A 20,151-nucleotide genomic window follows, 5' to 3' on the forward strand; every position below is an offset into this window, starting at 1 on the left:
AAATGTTTAATACACACAGGCTAATAAATAAGCAACCAAATTGTCAAAATATGGCAAAAGGGTGGTTGAGTAGTATATGAAAAGGAGACAGAAGTTGTTCAGATTATATTTTGAGTTGTTTTCACATTACAAGCACAAGATGATAAGCAAAGAACTGATAAATCTTTATTTCTTTATGGAATGTGACGGACATTTTTATCTGCTGTACTGATCCAAAGATGTAAGATATGTTATAAGGAAATTAAACTATCATATCATATGAATGGTCTTGAAACACTCCCTTGAATACACTGAAGGATTTGTACAATTTTCTGATAATAATTCTTATGATGTGAAGAGCCCAACTAGGAAAAAGTGAAATGCAGAAGCACAATGACATAAAAATAGTATGGTTTTACATGAGTGAAATGACTTTAAATTGTATGCCAAGTCTTAAAAAAACAAATATGAGATGTTAGAGAAGGGGATATATTATTGACATTGGATAAGAATTATTAAAGGCTTTTAAAAAAACAGTAAACTATAACTTGAATGGAAAACCAATAACCTAATTTAGAAGCAGAATAATATGAAATAAGATACTAAGATTACTCATTGAAAGATATTATTTTCATCTTGTGTACAAGTTTATGCCATAAAAATGAAAAGTGTAAAATTAAGTATGATTTAGCGTTTATACCTTAAAAGTCAATTGAGCTATCCAACCATCTCTGATGGTCTTAAGGGAGCTAAAGTGTTTAAATGGAAAAAAAACAACAACTTTTCTGTCAGGATCCATGTTTCCTGGGCCTTCACATTGGCGCCAAGAATCAGGCCCCTGACATTCCCGCACATTCCTGGACTGATAAGCAGGCCGGAGCCGGCCTTGAGACACCAACGGACAAAGGGGGTTTTTGGCGGGCACTATGCGCGGGTTTTCCACCGAGCGGGAATTGCATGTTTGAATGTGGGAGGAGGGTATATAAGGAGGCCGAGGGCATCACCCAGTACTCTTGGCTTCTTGTGCATCAGTTATCCTTCGGTAAATGTTCAGCTTCTTTACGCACCGGTCTCGTGTTTTCATTCTCGAGCGGCTGGGGTGAGCCGACAGTCAAGCCAAGAGTACCGGCGCCATCCTGTGTTACAGTGAGGTGTGGAAATGGACGAAGAGGAAGAGACTTTAGTCGGAGCAGAGGGGGGCATGTCCCTCTCCGGACAGTTCGAGGGGTTTGCCGCTGTGGCAGCCTCTACCGCGTATGCGAACCCTAACGGGGTCACCCGCAGGCGAGAGAGGGCGCAGAGGGGCGACACGGAGCCCAGAAGCGATTTGAGCTTCGTATCCCCACAGAGGCTAGAGTTCCTGGAGGAGAGAATGGGCGCCCTCGAAACCACGCTGGATGTCATGTCAAAAGCAATGGAGCGCCTCGCCCCTCTCCTCGCGGCAAGCTGGTAGGGAATGGCCCGGGCCGGGTCCAAGCAGATGACGGGCGAGGAATGGGCCCAGGGGACCCAGAGAGACATGGGGGCCTGCGCCAAAGCCCAAGCAGGGCTCACGGGGACAGAGGAGGACGGCGGCGGCGGCGGCGAGAACAAAGGAAGACCCCAGAGAGAGCTGTTGGATTTTCCCCCCCGGCGCCCCCTGCGCACGCTGGGCGCGGTGCTGGTCATCAAGGGGAAGCGGCAGGGCATCATCACCGAGCCCCGGGGGACATGCAACGCGCTGGGCTGTGGGGACTGCCTGCCCCACTCCCTCAGCAGAGAAGGGAGGAGTTGAGAATCGAGTACGGGGGGAACCCTCCGAGCTGGACTTCTTCCTGACCACCGTCAGAGGCTTCATGGAGGACAACGGACAGACTTTTATGTCTGAAACCAGTCGGGTTAGGGCCATAGGAGCTTTCTGCAGCACTGGAAGGCCGTTTCCGCAATCCACTGGAGCAACTCCAGGCGAAGGAGGGGCTGAGAACCATCCTCCAGGGGCAGAGGTCAGTCTCCCAATATGTGGAAGAATTCCAGAGCATAGCAGAAAAAGTTAGAGACTGGAGCGACGTGACAAAATTGGAGTGCTTTAAGGAGGGGCTGAGACCTGAACTCCTCTCCTGTGTAGCACACAGAGATGATCCAGGGACGCTACAAGGCTGGATTCAGATGGTAGGGCGCGTTGAGACAACACTAGCTCAAGTGAGGAGACAACGAGGAGGCGGAGGGCCACAACGACAGCAATCCCAACCGAGCGGAGGGACCAGGAGGCCGGAGAGACCCCCTACCGGGAAGCAAGCCGAGGGGAGAGGAAATAACAACAAGGAACGGAGCGGATGTTTTGTGTGCGGTCGTGTAGGGCACCGAGCCGCCGAATGTTGGCAGCAAAAAGGGGAAGGGGGCAACCAGCCCAAGCCCAAGGCTGCGGCCGGAAAGTGGGCAGAGGAAGAAACGCCGGGAGGAAGCCGACCTAATGAGCTAGTAAGTCATGACAAAAAAATGCTGGTTGTGCCAATTAGAATAGAGGGGAAGGACAAACACGCCACATGCAAAGCCTTTATTGACTGCGGGTGCTCAAGGAACATCGTTACACCCGAGCTTGCAGGGGAATTGGGATGCGAGATGGTGGCACTTGAGACACCGCTTGCGTTCTCGCAACTCGATGGGTCCCTGGCCTCGGGAGGGGTAGCAAAACACTGCATAGAGAAGGTCAAATGCCAGATAGGAGCCTGGGGAGGAGAGGTGTCGTTTGTCATATCTCCAATGGCAACCTATAACGTAATATTGGCATACCATGGTTGGAACAGGCCAATCCACTTATTGATTGGGAGGCTAGGAGCCTACTCTTCAAGAAAATAGAGAAGGAGATAGGCAACAAGGGGGAGGAAGAGCCTGGCAGGTTAGAAGAACTGGCTAGGCAATTGCCCGAGGAATATCGTGACTTTGTAGATGTTTTCGACGAAAAGGGAGCCGATAAATTCCCGCCCAAAAGGAGAGTAGAAGTGGGGATCGAACTAGTGCCAGGGGCAGAACTCCCCAAAGCCAAAATCTACCCGATGTCTGTGCAGGAAAAAGAAGAACTGAGGAAGTATATTGACAAAAACTTGGCACGGGGTTTCATAGAACCATCGAATTCCCCCCTGGGGGCCCCCATGTTATTCAGGCGTAAAAAGGACAATTCGCTTAGGCTATGTATTGATTATAGAAATCTTAACGCAATCAGCACAGATAACAAATACCCATTGCCCCTAATGAAGGATTTATTGTCCCAACTGTCAGAGGGGAAAATATTCACAAAACTGGACCTAATCGAAGCATACCACAAATTGAGAATCAAGCCAGAAGACAGGTGGAAGACTGCTTTCTCCTGTACCTATGGATTATTCAATTATCGAGTGTGCCCTTTTGGTTTAAAAAATGCAGGAAGCGTATTTATGCAGCTAATTAACGAAATACTCCACCCGTTGTTACACAGGGGAGTCTATGTCTTCCTGGACGACATATTAATAATGGGGGAAAACAAACGGCAGCACGTTCAATTGGTGAGGGAAGTACTCCAAAAGCTAAGAGAAGCAAAACTCTATGCCAAGATAGCTAAATGTGAATTCAACAAGGACCAAATAGACTTCCTGGGGTACAGAATTTCATCCCAAGGGATAGCCATGGATCCCGTAAAGGTGGAGGACGTAAAAGGGTGGGAAGCCCCCAAAACCCGTAAACAACTGCAGTCCTTCCTTGGGTTTGCGAATTTCTACCGGACATTTGTGAAAGACTTTGCACAACTGACACTAACTCTGACCGATCTGCTAAAGACAAAAGGGAGGGGGGAAACGGCCAGAGTAAAGGCTCCGGGAGCCAAGCTGGTGTGGACGAGGGAATGCCATGAGGCCTTTGAAGCCCTAAAGAAAAAATTTACAGAGGAACCGGTGTTGCAACACCCTGATATGTCCAAGCGATTTGTTGTACATTGTGATGCGTCGGATTGTGCGTATGGGGCAGTCCTGTTGCAAAAGGACCGGGAGGGTAACCTAAAACCGTGCGGGTACCTGTCGTGTAAGTTCAATGATGCAGAGAAGCGCTGGCCAATTTGGGAGAGGGAAGCCCTAGCTATCTTGAAAGCGCTGGAATGCTGGAGGCATGTTTTGGAGGGAAGCGGGATCCCTTTCGAGGTGTGGTCTGACCATAAAAACTTACAATACCTGAGGTCCCCTCGCAAACTGTCCCCCAAACAAATGAGATGGGCCCAATATTTCAGTAGATTCGACTTCCAATTGAAATTTTTCCAGGGGAAACATAATGTACTGGCTGACGCGCTCTCACACATGCCTCAGCATGAGGGGGGGGGGGCAAGACTCCGAGGGAGGGGTGTTTTCAGAAAAGCAGTGGAGCCTAGCGATAACAACCAGAGCACAAGCTGAAAGAGAAAATAAACTCACGGCCGTCAAGACGGAGGGAGGAACTTGGGAGAAGGAATTAAAGCAAGCGTATCAGGGGGACGCCTGGTTGATTTCCAATGAGGGGAAGGGGGAACTGCGTGGAGGTTTGATGTTCGTCAACAAAAAGCTGTACATTCCTGAAAAGTTGCGACTAGAAATGTTGAAACAGTATCATGACAGCAAAGGGGCGGGCCACCTGGGGCTCACAAAAACCATAAAGCTATTAGCAAGGCAATGTTGGTGGCCGGGGATGAGGGGGGATGTGAAGTCACACATCGCCAGGTGTGATCTGTGTGCGGAAAACAAAACACCCCCGGGGAAACCACAAGGGCTGTTACAAACTGTAGTAGAACCCACGAGACCGTGGGAATGCATAGCGATGGATTTTGTGGGCGAACTACCCCCTAGCCGAGGGTGTCGATACATTTGGACCGTTATGGACCTGTTTTCCAAACAAGCCCACTTTGTGCCGCTGCAGAAACTCCCCTCGGCTGAGAAACTCGCTGAGCTGTATATTAAGCACATTTATCGCCTGCATGGGTGCCCCGAGAAGGTGATTAGCGATAGGGGGGTCCAGTTCACGGCGAGATTTTGGGGGAAGTTCTTAGAGATGCTGGGAGCGGAGAGGAGCCTGAGCTGAGCGTTCCACCCTATGACCAACCGGGGGGGGGGGGGGGGGGTCGAACGCACACAGCAGACATTGGGGCAGTTCCTGAGGATATATTCCAACCGTAGGCAGAACGACTGGGCCGAACTGTTGCCGTTCGCAGAGGTGGCCTTTAACGGGGCGACGCACTCCGCCACGGGGAGATCCCCCTTTAAGATTGTATACGGCCAAGAAGTGGCACCATTCCCAAAGCTGCCTGAATGGAAAGAGGAGGGGGAGTTCGAAGGCGGGGAATGGCAAATGAGGATCAGAGCTGGGTGGCAGGATGTAGCGGCGGCACTGAGGGAAACGCAGCGAAAGTACAAACTATTTGCTGACTGAAAGCGCAGGGAGGGGGAGATATTTGAGGAGGAGGACTTGGTTTGGCTGAGTACAAAAAACCTGAGTCTGGGGTTCCCCTCAAAAAAGTTGAGCCCGCGTTACATAGGCCCCTTCAGAGTCTCAAAGAGGATCAACGAGGTCACATACCAACTGAAACTATCAAAGGATCTAGGGAAGGTACATCCGGTATTCCATTGTAGTTTGCTCAAGAAATACAGGGGTAAGTTGGACAATGGGGAAACGTAGATGTATCTGTTGTTTCTTTCCAGGAGGAGGAGGAAGAAGAGGAGGAGGACACCATGTCAGGATCCATGTTTCCTGGGCCTTCACATTGGTGCCAAGAATCAGGCCCCTGACATTCCCGCACATTCCTGGACTGATAAGCAGGCCGGAGCCGGCCTTGAGACACCAATGGACAAAGGGGGGTTTTGGCGGGCACTATGCGCGGGTTTTCCACCGAGCGGGAATTGCATGTTTGAATGTGGGAGGAGGGTATATAAAGGAGGCCGAGGGCATCACCCAGTACTCTTGGCTTCTTGTGCATCAGTTATCCTTCAGTAAACGTTCACCTTGTTTACGCACCGGTCTCGCGTTTTCATTCTCGAGCGGCTGGGGTGAGCTGACACTTTTCAGTAACAACTGTTTGTTTAACCAAACAACTTCTAAATCTGTCTCTCAAATGAGGATGGACTTTTACATTTGCACTTGAGAAATCTAAAATAAATGAAGTAGTTTTGGCTAACAATCTAACATAGGTAGTTTGTTTTGCGTGTGCAATATTAGTAAAAAAAAGAAAAAAAGGAAACTGCACATGCTCACTCTTGCTAGTTTCCTGTTCTCATAAAATGTGGCTATTCACTCAACTAAAAGAAAAAACAAAACAAAATAAAAGTTGTGATTTTTTTTCTTATGTGACCCCAAAAGAAACTATTTTATCCTGCAATTGCTACAATGGGGAAAAATAAAGAGGCAACCTGGAGCTGTTTTAGTATTTTTGATGACAGCTCACAAATCCTTTGTCAACAATTCATGAGGTGTAGGGCTTCTGAAACATTTGAACCACATTTTAAACTGATACACTGTAACTAATAATATTATCTTTAACATGTTAATTTCAGAATGAATGAGGTTAGAATAACATTCCTTGGGGAGCCCACTGTATCTATCTGCACACTTTACTGGCCCCAACTTTCAGAATGATGCTGATGGATGAAGACTTCAAGGTGCACCAGGATACTTGAGCCAACTTAACCCACCATCTGGATCAGCTTGGCAACAATGCTCTACTTCAAACAGCAGGCTGTTGTACTGCAAACACTTTGACCTTAGACCTGGCTACAAAAATATTCAGTGCCACAGGGCTCGGCTTGCCAGGTATCGCAAATTTTAAGGGACAGTCCCGTATTTGACTAAAATGTCCAGCATCCCATAACATTCTTTCCTGGGACATCAATTGTCCTGCTTATATTTGAATGTTATTGTTTATCAAAATGTATGTGCCCTCAAAGCTTAAACACTATTTTGAATACAATTTTAATAGCACTTTACTGTTTTCATCTTGCCAATTGCAACTTTGGTGTTACTAGTATTGTATCTCTCATTTTCACTGTTGACACCTGGCAAACCTGCACAGGGGGAAGGGTGGTCAATGTCTCTCCTGTCTCAAGTTCAAACTGTTGACTTCTCACCATAGATCAAATACATTGCTGAGGTCTCCCTGGCCATGAACCAATTATTCAGCATTCTGACTGAAAAGTACAGATAAGCTCTGCGTGCTTTTTGCTCTGAGAGCTTTTGCCTATGAGAGAATTGCCCTTTCCTTAGAAACCTCCAAGGTCTCCCTCCTTTCCAACCCATGTCCTCAACAAAAGAAATGGGCTTCAACAATGAGTTACCGGGAAAGAGCCTACATAGTTAATATCATCAGGCATTTCTTTGAAAAATAACTCTGCTGATTTGCTGTTGTGAAAGCCTCTGATTTCTCACTCTAGGGCAGTGGTTCTCAACCTGGGGTCCCCAGATGTTTTTGGCCTACAACTCCCAGAAATCCCAGACAGTTTACCAGCTGTTTGGATTTTTGGGTGTTGAAGGCTGAAAACATCTGGGGACCCCAGGTTGAGAACCACTGCCCTAGGGGGTAGCAGTCATGAACAACAAGAATAAGGTAGGTCCAAATACTTCTGCTGTTTAAATATAAAACTGAGTGGTTTTCTATTCCAGGTGATGATGTCTAGCTGTACATTAAGCTGTTTTAAGCAAGCGGTGGTAAAACCGTTGCTAAAAAAGACCTCGCTAGACCCATTGGTTTGTGACAATTACAGACCAATCTCCAACCTTCCATTTTTGGGCAAGGTTCTGGAGCGGGTGGTTGCCACGCAGCTCCAGGAGTTCCTCGATGACACTGATTTTCTGGACCGCTCGCAGTCGGGCTTCAGGCCTGGGCACAGTACCGAGACGGCTTTGGTCGCCTTGGTGGATGACCTCCGCAGGGAGCTGGACAGGGGGAGTGTGACCCTGCTGGTTCTCCTGGATATCTCAGCGGCTTTCGATACCATCGACCATGGTATCCTTCTGGGGAGGCTCTCCGGGATGGGGCTCGGGGGCACGGTTCTGCTGTGGCTCCAGTCCTTCCTGGAGGGTCGTTCCCAGATGGTGAAGCTGGGGGACACCTGCTCAGACCCCTGGCCATTGACCTGTGGGGTTCCGCAGGGGTCTATTTTATCCCCCATGCTATTTAACATCTACATGAAACCGCTGGGAGAGGTCATCCGGAGTTTTGGAGGGCGTTGCCATCTCTACGCAGATGACACGCAAATCCACTATTCCTTTCCACCTGACTCCAAGGAAGCCCCTCGGATGCTGAACCAGTGCCTGGCCGCTGTGGCGGACTGGATGAGGAGGAACAAGCTGAGGATCAATCCTGACAAGACAGAGGCCCTCCTGGTCAATCGTGCGTCGGATCGGGGTATTGGGTGGCAACCTGTGCTGGACAGGGTTGCACTCCCCCTGAAATCACAGGTCCGCAGTTTGGGGGTCCTCCTGGATTCAGCGCTGACGCTTGAGGCTCAGGTGTCGGCGGTGGCCAGGAGGGCCTTCGCACAACTCAAACTTGTGCGCCAACTGCGACCATACCTCGTGAAGTCTGATTTGACCACGGTGGTCCATGCCCTAGTTACCTCCAGACTGGACTACTGTAATGCGCTCTACGTGGGGCTTCCCTTGAAGACGGCCCGGAAATTACAACTGGTCCAACGCTCGGCAGCCAGATTAATAACGGGGGCAAATTACAGGGAGAGATCCACTCCCTTGTTTAAGGAGCTCCACTGGCTGCCGTTCATCTTCCGGTCCCAATTCAAGGTGCAGACCATCATCTATAAAGCCCTGAACGGTTTGGGACCCACCTACCTCCGTGATCGTATCTCCTTCCATAAACCTGCCCGTTCCTTGCGATCATCCGGAGAGGCCCTGTTATCACCATTGCCTATATCCCAGGCTCGCCTTGTAAGCACAAGGGAGAGGGCCTTCTCTGCTGTGGCCCCCCGATTGTGGAACTCACTTCCCACTGAAATAAGGCAAGCTCCCACTCTGTTAGCTTTTAGGAGAGAATTAAAAACATGGCTCTTCCATTGTGCTTTCGGTGAGTAATGTCTGTCATATATCTCCGTATTACTCCCCTCCGAACTTCTATCCTCCAGATTACCCCTTCCAAATGTCCCTGCCCATAGTGGAGTACTTCTCTGTCCCTCTCACTCCGGGTTTTATCTTTGTGTTCAAGTGGCCTGCCCTTGATTTATAGTTTTTTTTTTTCTTGATTTCTTGATGTTCTGTTTATTATTATTTATTGTATTTTAAATGGTGTTATGATATGTTGTTCTTATATTTTATTATGTTGTATTGCTCTGGGCATGGCCCCATGTTAGCCGCCCCGAGTCCCCATTGGGGAGATGGTGGCGGGGTATAAATAAAGTTTTATTATTATTATTATTATTATTACATTAAAATAAAAAACCTGTAGATAGCACCTAGCTAAAGGTTTCTGTATGTCACCTACAGAACTTGCATGGCAGTATCTAGCACCTAGTCAAGGATCCCTGGGTCCTGCTATTATCTCCCAGCACATTCCATTTTTGTCATTCCAGTATGCTGCATTGCTACTTGAAATGATGTCTTAAAACAAGGTTTAAGGTGATTTTTGGTGGGTGGGGGAACTTGTAAATTCATTTGAAAGTGTATTATTGGATGAATTTTTACTGATTTTATTGTTTGTAGCAGGGCTGAGAGATTCATTGTAGAGAAATCTAGGTATTCAACATATCACATGAGCACAGCACTGCTAGTTCAGAAGACCCAGGGTGAATCTATTCTAGGGGTAACAAACTCATTTTCATTGAAGGCCAATCAGTCTTATAGTTGCCTTCAAAGGGCCATTGAATCCATGGAAGGAGAACCTGTGGATACAGAGGCCAACTGCAATTGTTTTACTTAGTAGTCGGTGTTCTTTAGTTTGTGCCCAATTTGGGTCCCTATGTGTTACTGAATGACAATTCCCATCACTTTTTATTATCTGCCAGGCAGCTTGAGGATAATGGGAATTGCAACCCAACAGCACTTGTGGCTCTGAAGTTGGGGAAATGTTAGCCATTTTAAAGTCAGACATCATATTCACAAGCCTTGTATCTAAATTAAAACCCTACTATCTTGACTAAACAGAATAAATTGCAGCCTTCTGGATGTTACTGTAACACAACTCCCATCAGCTCTAGTCATGATGTCTAATGATGAGGAATACAGAAGCTGTAGTCCAGGATCAGGAGGGCCATATAATATGACATGGTGAGCTGAATTTGGCCTGCGGGTCTTGAGTTTGACACACGTGACCTATACTGTAGAATAATACAGTTCGAGTTCACTTAAAACTGCCATGGCTAAATGCTATGGAATCCTGGGAGTTGTAATTTGGTGAAGCACCAGTTAAAGATCTTGTAAAACAATAATTCCCATGATTCCATAGCATTGAACCATGGCAATTAAAGTGGTATCAAACTGTATTATTTTTTCTACAGTGTAGTGTCGACGCACTTCTAGATTTCTCTACTGTATCGGAATAATGCTCCAAGTTGTAAGACTAAGAAGTCTTACAACTTGGGGAAACTGGGTAAACAACTAGGATTTTATCAAAGCAAAAGCATTACTCTAAATATATGTTATTATTTAAGGGTTTTTGTTGCTGTTTAAGCAAAGTTGCACTGATGTCTCCTACTGGCAGACATAGTACTAGAAATAGCATGGACTATAAGGTCAGGTTGCTTACCTGTAACTGTGTTTCTTTGAGAGATTCTCTGTGAATTCACACTTGTGAAGTATACTGCGCCCACGCAGGCTCTAACGGAAACTTCTCAAGCTGTATATTTTCAATTTTTAGCGGTAAGCCCACCCCATCCTCCCTAGGACATATAAGGCACTCTGGTTCCGAGCTCCCCAGTTCCTGAGCCGCAGTGGTAGCTAGAAAGGGGGAGGTTTGATGTTGAGGGGAGGACGGGCGGGTTAGTGTGAATTCACAGAGAATCTCTCGAAGAAACACTGACCTTGTCTTCTTCGAGTTCTCTGTGAATGCACACTTGTGGAGACTAGCAAGCTAAGGTTATGGATGGCTGGGCCGACATCAAACCAACACCGTATAGAAACCAGCCAATCAGCGTCTATTGTATAGTAGCAAAAGAAAGGAGCCATAGTGACCAACAGGAAAGCGCCAGTTTATCCGAGAAGGAATGACTGTTATGAGGAGACAGTCATAACTGGAAGTGGCTATTTTAACACCTTAGGTAGTTAGTGGTGATGGAGGAGGCACAGGACCCTTGGATGACAGACAGAGCCCTGAAGCAACTTGTCACTAAGAAGTGACTGTAGTGATCAGATGTCTACAGGTGCCTCCAGCATAGAACATATTAACCACCTTATGGCAATGGGGAAGGGTACGAGATACATCTTTGTTCAAGACGATGACACCAGCAAGGCTGAAGGGCCCGTTGAATCAACACAAGACAAGAAAACTTCCAAGAAAAAGGAGCTTGGGATGTGAGCCGCAAGTCACCTTGTTGTATACATGAGTTTTGTGGGGCTATAGTCCTTTTGGGAGCGGACCCAACCTGAATGTCAATTGAAACCGGGGGTGGGAGCTAACCCCGTTGCAGCTGAGAAGCCCGGTTCCGTTATGGAACAGGGTCATGGCAAAGCCGGAGGTCGGCATTGACCTAGCAAAGAAAACCGCATGTAGTTGGGATGTCGGTATAAGTCTATAATATACAATGAATGTCATGAGGGTGGTTCAAATGGCCGCTTTGTAGATGGTTCAAATGGCCACTTTGTAGATGGGGGCCAATGGAACACTCCATAGAGCGGACCTGAGAGCGTGTGAGGTCCACAGTTGGGCAGGAGCGGACCGATGGAAGTGAGGAACTGTGTGGTAGATGGCAGGTGAGCTCATTGGCCAACGCAATCCGACTGGGAGGGGGTTCCTGAGTTGGAATTGAGTGTCGCAGGTTTGCATGGTCCTTGGGGTGAGGAGTACTGGAAAACGTTATATCCCGTGGGTGTTTCAGCCATGAAAGAGAAGGGCTACTTCAACATCGAAAAGGTGAGGACACTTCTCGATCGGCAATGTGGGGAACAATGAGGACTAAAAGGAGAACGTCCTAACCTGTGCGGAAGAGTGAGAACACCTTGGAAAGGAGGGCAATGACCCCGTTGGGGACCACCTAGTTTTCCATGGGTCAGGAGACAGGGGTCATCCACCTGTAGGGCCGCAACTGGGAGGAGTGCGGGCTGAAGTAATGGCCAGAAGAAGTGCCGCCTTTCAAGAAACCCAGCAGGGATCTGCGGTAGCAAGGAGCCTGAACGGTGGTCGGTCCGAGCGTGAGAACACTAACCCTAGGAATCATTCCAAGAGAAGGGAATAGACTGGTGGGTGGAAGTTGTCGTATTGCTTTAGAAGTAGAGTTACCAGGTGCATGGCGATGGGGGGGGGGGGGTGACCTGTGCTTGCAGGGCCCAGGATATCGTTGCGAAGTATGCCTCAGTGATGAGAAGCGAGGCTTGTGGATCATCAGGTGAGCAGAAACCCAAGGGTGTGGGATGCAGAGGCTGAGAGTATGGTGACTTCTCAAGACCTGAGAAAAACCTGAGACCGAGGAGCCTTGTAGGCACAAGGCCCCGTTGTCGTTATCCAGCAGACCTAATCAGTTTAGGCCTGGACATAGAGGGTTTTTTCCCCTATCTTACTTATTTATGTTGGAAGTTTTGGTTCTTTTTATCATACCAGTGTCCCTGTAGGAGATGGTTGAGTTCACAGGTGGACGGTGTCTTAACCTGTGCAGTAAGGCAGGACCGAGAGTTGATGAACTAAACGGTATTCAGAAGGGTTAATTGACACCCATTATGTATTCATTTGGTAGGAAGAATAGACTGGGGATCACCATCTGCACAATATGTGGTGCATTCCGTGTCTGAGCTCTGAGCCTGTGTTGGGCAGGCAGCGGAGACAAAAGTATGATGGGCTCAAAGTTAATTTGGAGCCACGGGGCAGGATGAGAGAGGAGGAAAGGAACCTTGGGTTTGAGCGCGCTAGCTGTAGGTTAGCTGTGACTAGAGATGATGCGAAGTACGAGAAAGAGCGAATGGAGGAAGAGGAGGTGTGTGGCCCAAGGAAAGCACATCGGGCAACCATGGTTGAGACCACCTCTCATCCGGAAATCAGTGTCCGTCCTGTGGAAAAATATGTGGACGGAGAGCAGACCTGTATAGTCATCAACATAATAACCATTGCATAGGCATTACGCTTGGAAGGCCATTATAGGCGAACACGGGGATTGCCTCAGAAAGTGAGTAAGGAAAAAACCCATCATCATGGGTCGGTTGGTCCTCACTGATGTTATGACTCCCAGTGAATAGCCCTGAGAACGGAGCTAATCGTACCTGCAAGTGGAGGTAGCAGCTACTGAGGGCTTTTGTGTAAGCTAGGGTAAGAAGTTCGCCGGGTCTTAGCAGTTGTTGGCAGAGTTATAATCTGCCGTTGAAAAGCTATTGAGAGCAGACATATCACCACGTGGAGATGATCCGAGTATGGAGCAGTTGGAGCCACGGGGGGAGGGGTGGGGGTGGGGTGAAAACTGACATATATATCCAATAATGGGCAGAGGCTTGAAGAGGCCTGCCAGAATGTCGACCATTCCATCTGAAGTATGAGACGTTTTGGTTTCCTTGGCAAGTGAAAACATAAAAAGGTGTAGATTGGTATATTGATGAGCCACAGCCACTAAAATGGAGTTAGGCACTTTTCTTCTTTTTGTGTGTGTGTCAGGAATGACTTGAGAGACTACGAGTCGCTCCTGGTGTGAGATAAGTGGAAAACTGGAAGGACGTTGTCCAGTGGACGCCAGGATGTTTAGATGTTTCTAACACCCTTGTGGAGGGTTCTGTCATGCGCACACATGAAGCTGGAGCTGATAGAGGGAGCTCATCCATGCTCTCTCTGGGTTGGATTTGATGCTGGGAGCCTTCAGGTCAGCAATCCAATCTCCAAGTCAGATAGGTTTAACTTAGTACGCCACCAGGGGCTCCGGCCGGGCAAGTAATGAGGTTGGCATTGAGGCATCATTCTCAGGGAGAGACTTAAGAGTGGCAGTAGTAGTTGTTGAAAAGGAGGCTTTCCCTAGGGTGGGAGGCATTGAGGTCTCCATCAGAGTATGAGGGTATGGCCCAGAGGGAGATCATTGTTTGAGGAGGACAGCAATATAGAAAAAAAGAAGTCTGTCCAGCCCAGAGGGGAGGAAGGCAGAGCTATCAGGTTTCCTCCTATGTTGAGAGGGGGACCGTGGCTTATGGTTGCAGATCTAGCCGTGGGATCGACTTTTCGAGTTGGACGAGGACGTTGAGCCTCAGGATCAACTCTGACAAGACCAGCCCTTCGAATCTAGGGGAGGCCTTTGAGGAGCAGATGTAGTGAGCCCCTAGGAATTAGCCCCGGGGATGCTTCTGCTGTTCGTCAACCCCGAGTGGTGTCTCCGTATGTTGTTTCAATGGGATTGGCAAGCCCGGTATCATGTGCCGAAGGCCAGATTGTGGGCATCACCTTGGTTACAACACCAGCGTTAGTGGCGAGTGGGAGGGAAGGGCCCCCGGCAAGTGAAGTGAACACTAGGCTTCCCCAGCGGTAGTGTGGTCGGTAAGTCATTATTAAGACTAAGACCATGAACTCAACCTGGAGAAGAGTGTGCACGCTAACTTCTCTCAGAGGAGGTATAATTAATTTGGCCATTATCCTCAAGCCCGAGCTCGTGGGCCCAGCTTGGATAGGAGCATTGGGGCTGCTGACGGGACCCACTGATGAATACAGCCCAAGGCATGGGACCTGAGACCAGCATAACGGGCTGAACTGTCGCTGGCAGGCCTGGAAAACCTAGTGGGGCAGGTAGCTTCACGGTGGTGCCATCGTCTCCATATTCCAGGAGACTATGGATGTTGAAAGCATTTCCCTCTCCCGGCGTCGAGAAACACGGGGAATGAGGGAAGCTGGTGTGTTGTTGGGGGCTGCAGGTAGCGACAGGCAGGCGCATGGAAAAAGAGGGCCATCGAAAATGTAGAGCCTCCGGTGATCGTGTCAAACCCGGAGGCATCTCGGCTCCAGACACGAGGGCAACAAGGAGAGCTTGTCCTGTGCCATGAAAAGAAGAGCTATCCAGGATGGAGCTGTCGCAGCGAACAACCACCGGGGGTGGTGTTGTGGCGCGAAAAAAACAGTGGCCTGGTTTGCCCTTTTTAAAGGGTTTTTGCCTAGCTCCGGACAGATTAATCAATTTGGTCCGACCAAGGACATCATAGAAGCGGCGAGAAAGGAAATCTCGGCAGAAAGTAAGCGGTATTTTCGAGATAGTATGTCTCAGATGGTAGGAAGACCCAGATCCTGCTTCATTTGAAGGAGGATGGGGTGGGGGGGGGGTTATAAGAAATGCTGATATGCGCCTGCGTGGTGAACGACGAAAGGACAGAGGCATTACACCATGCTCATGGCCTTTCCCCCCAGGTACTTTGGAGTTTCAGTGAGGCCATCGATACTAAGCGTTCTTTTCTGGTAATCATACCCATAGAATCTCAGAGCTGGAGAGACCTCAAGGGCCATCCAGTCCAACCTCCTGCTGAAAAGCAGGCCAAAACCTTGTAAGGACGGTATCAGGATTCTTTCAGGCCAGAGAACGGATAATCGACTCACGCTCGACCCCTTTGGTGCTCGGTTTGGTGAACGCTGCACGGTCAGTACCGAGAAATGTTTTGGCCAGCCTTGGGCTGAGGTGTATGAGCTTCACATTTTCTCGCTGCTTAAGAGTCAGCAGGGAGGGGGAGGCTGCAGTTAGCCCTAAAGTCAGCAGATGGGGCTCAAGGGCAGTGAAGGAAGCCAGTCTCGAGGCACCTCTAACGTAGGAGGCGGGGAGATGGGCATATATTCTTGCGTCCTCGCCCCTCCCAGTAATGGCGAGGGTGACTATGAGAAAGCCTGCCCAGCCAAGGGAGACCAATCCTCTGAAGCCACAATTTGGGGGTCCATAGCATTGTGATGCCGATCTTTCCAGCCCCCTGTCTCCTGCTGAAGCAGGTAATGTTGCAGGTCTATTAACCATAGGTTTGACCGTTCAGGCAACAGGGCGGAAGAGGCGTTCAGCAATACCCACTTCCATGAGGGGGAAGGGGGCTGAAGCTGCCGCCGGCGGTGTTCTGAAAAGGGGGAAAGCCCAGCGAGAGAGCGGCAGCTTGAAGAGGGAAGCTCTCTTTCTTTAACTGTCTGTGCCAGGAAGGCACAACATGACCGTAGTCGCAGAAGAGGTAATCTCTTTATCTTGCTATGAACAAAGTTCAGACAAGCTGCTGCGGCGGGAAAAAAAAGGAACTGGGGAGCACGGAGCCAGAGTGCCTTATATATCCTAGGGAGGATGGGGCGGGCTTACCGCCAAAAATTGAAAATACACAGCTTGAGAAGTTTCCGGGCGCAGTATACTTCACAAGTGTGCATTCACAGAGAACTCGAAGAATCATATACAGCCAGATTAAGAGTATAATTAGGAAGCCCAGGGGCTCAGATAGTGCAGGACAATTGCCACAGAAAAGCAAGTTTATTTCAGTTCCAGAAGGTTTATTTAATAATGAAATTACTTCATTTTTCAGGAAACATATTTTGTTGTCTGCAATGTGTAATTTAGAATTATTTAAAATTATGTATTTTAATATTATGTATGAAAGCATTTTAATATTAGGTTTGAGTTTTACAAAATGTTATTTCATGCAAAATGGAATTGTTAATCATATAAATAAAATGGGCTGTGGCGCAGCTGGCTAGTAACCAGCTGCTATAAATCACTACTGACCGAGAGATCATAAGGGACGCTTTATGCGGGAGGCTAATTTACACCACCATAAAACTGCCAGCAAAACACGAGGAAAGGAATGAGGAAGTACAGCCACTACTGGACGGTGAAGCAACAGCTCCCCCTGTGGCCGGAATCGTGAAGCTGGAAAAATGTTAAAAATGCCTCTGAGTCTGTCTAATGTATGTTGTTGTCTGTTGGCATTGAATGTTTGCCATATACGTGTTCATTGTAATCCGCCCTGAGTCCTCTTCGGGGTGAGAAGGGCGGAATATAAATAATGTAAATAAATAAATAAATAAATAAATAAATTATTATAGCACAATGAAATTCAAATTTGTTGTGAGTTTTTTGCATTGTTCCCAATGAAGACAAGGCTTTGAATTTCAAGCTTTACAACATTCCACATTGTTTTAGAATCATTTTAAAGGCTTTCTGAGAATATATGTGGGAGTAAAAACTATAAAGCTGAAAAAATACTCATGGAAACCAGTAGAGGCTCTCTGAGTTCTACCAAATAATTTACTTCCTTCCTTGTGACAGGGAAAAATGAATATTTTCACTGATTTGTCCTAGAAGACAGATTAGTTAGCACTTACAGGGCTGGCTTTCTGAACATACAAAAAAGGCATATGTATTTCTTGTCAACATTGGTTCTATAGTGCAAAACCATCTGTTACACTGAAAATTGGAATTTTTAAAATACAGTCTCTAGAAAAAAAAGGTTTCCCCTTTCCAAGAATATATAGGCTGTGCCAAAAGTCTCAATACATAGGAAAAATAACAAACTAATATTATATTTTACATTGTGTGTGTGTATCTCTCTCCCCCCTCTCATACTTATAGATATAAAAAAGTAGAGAGTATTTTGTAAAAATTTCCAATGAATATTTTGTAAATGAAAGTGCATTTAGCTACCATTTCCCACCTGTATTTATTGTTATTGTGTGCCTTCAAGTTATTTCTGACTAATGGCGACCCAGAGGGAATTTGCCCTTGCCTTCTTCTTCTGAGACTGGAAGCATATGACTTGGCCAACGTTGGGTTTCCATGGCCCAGCAGGAATTCAAACTCTGGTCATCAGAGTTGTAATCCAACAGTCAAACCACTACATCATGTTGGCTTTCCCAAGACTATATACTTGCATTCATATAAATCACACATACATATTTCTTCATTTTGTTGCCAAGTTGTTGTGCTCAAAGGAACTAACACATCTTTGACAGCTTTGGCAGAAATATACATAAGAGTAATGTATGAGGAACATACATGGAAGATCAAATTTAGCACACCCAAGCCTCACAGACAATGAGTATCCAGGTACAAACTCAGAAGAGAAGCTAAAAATGTAGCTACTAGTAAAAACAGAACCTCATGAGATTGGACATGAGGATAATTAATAAGGCACAGAGCTGTGTGCCTCAAAAGTGCCATATAACCTCTGCCAAAAATTTCCCACCCTGAAGGCACAGAGCTCCAGAAGATGTCACCTTGCGACAGAGCTCTGCCCTATTGGTCCTGTCATTTTTTCCAATTGGAAACCATGCCTATCCTTCTGTTCTAAGACAGTGGTTCTCAACCTTTAGCTACCCAGGTGTTTTAAACTGAAATTCCCAGTTTTCTTGACCACTGGCCAAATTGCCTTGGGCTTCTGGAAGCTGAAGACCGAAACATTTATTAATAATATGATATAGGATATATCCTGAAAAAAAAAACCCTGAAGAATTTTGAAAATATTCTTCTTGCTTTTTTTGGAGCAAAACTTAATTTTGACACTGTATTATACTGCAAGTAGCCTAGGAAATGGTAGTCTATTCAGAGCATATCCAAGGTAAGAAATTTGTTTGAGTCAAAGAAATGGCATACCGTATATACTCGAAGATAAGCAGAGTTTTTCAGCCCTTTTTATGAGCTGAAAAAGCCTCCCCCGTCTTATAATTGGGTCAAGGTCAAGCCAGCAGTGGAGCCGGGAGGCCTTGCTTGCAATATATTATATATTTATCTCTCATCTTACCGTCTCTTATCAGTGTTTACTTTTCCAAGCCTCCCTGCTCTTAACCAAGGGAATGTTTTGGAAAGGGAAAGAAGCCCTTGCAAGTCAGGAAGAATAAATATATATACCCATTATCTTATAAAAGCATTTCCCCCTGAAATATTTGTTAACTCTGCTACAGATATATAGGCATTTCCCCATGCAAGCCTTTGCAATCCCTATGTGCCTAAATATTTGTATCTATCTATATGCATTAATTTTATATATGAATTTCTCCCTCATATGTTTAAAAGTCTTTGCAAATCCTATATACATATAGATATCTAGAGATTTCCATGTACCTGTGTATCTGCATATATGTGTATACATTATTTTATATATGAATTTTCGCTCCACATGTTTGCAAGTCTTTGCAAATCCGATACAGATATAATTATCTATATACAGAGATATGTCTAGATAGATAGATATGAATATAGATATATAGGGCTTGTAAATATTGCAGGGGAAATGCACACACATACACACACACAGGGATTTCTAGATAGATATAAACATAAATATATAGGGCTTGCAAATATTGCAGGAGGGAAATGCACATATCTAGAAAGAGGATTTGCAAACATTTCAGGGGGAAAAGCATATGTGAAATTAGTATATATAATTATAGCTCTATATCTACCTCTGCATTGTTTATGTAGGCATTGAATGTTTGCATGTTACTATGTTGGAAGCTGGCCTGAATCCCCATGGGGAGATAGGGCAGGGTACAAATGAAGTTGTTGTTGTTGTTATTATTAAGTTATTGTTAATACCATATTGTTTTTGTTGACCCTACTTTTCCACTTACAGAGCTAGTTTACTGCTTTTCTTTGAAATACGGTAAATATTAAAAAACCTTTAACCTACTGATGCCTCAAAATAATTTCATTGGGATCTATTTTCATTCTTAAATTTACCCATAACTGCTGCATTTTCCATCCTCGGCCTATACTCGAGTCAATAAGTTTCCGCAGTTTTTTCTGATAAAATTAGGTGCCTCGACTTATATTCAGATTGGCTTATACTTGAGTATATATGGTATTTTTCAGCTCCGCATATATAAATGGTAACTTTCTCAGCTTCCTCTATATATACGTCAAGAAGTGCAATAATGGAATCTTACTCCAGCACTAGCAATGAGACAGTAGCCACTACCATACTTGAAAACAGCAGTTTAAGGGGCATAGGAAAAGTTGTAAACCATGCATATATGTCTTTCTAGCTGGTTCTCCTTAGCTAGCATATGTTGTTTGAGGCAGCTGCCTCACTTTGTCTAATAATAAGACTGGCATTATTTTATTTGATGACAATGGAGCATTTCTTCTG

The 20,151-nt window shown here is 46.3% G+C and overlaps 1 protein-coding gene across 4 annotated transcripts in view; it reads right to left on the reverse strand.

Annotated features, from left to right (window-relative positions):
* app (amyloid beta precursor protein) overlaps nucleotides 1-20,151 on the reverse strand; it is a 230,683-nt gene that overhangs the window by 29,924 nt on the left and 180,608 nt on the right. The gene's annotated exons all lie outside the window — the stretch shown is intronic.

Source organism: Anolis carolinensis, chromosome 3 (assembly GCF_035594765.1).
Source record: "Anolis carolinensis isolate JA03-04 chromosome 3, rAnoCar3.1.pri, whole genome shotgun sequence".
Classification (NCBI taxonomy): Eukaryota; Metazoa; Chordata; class Lepidosauria; order Squamata; family Dactyloidae; genus Anolis; species Anolis carolinensis.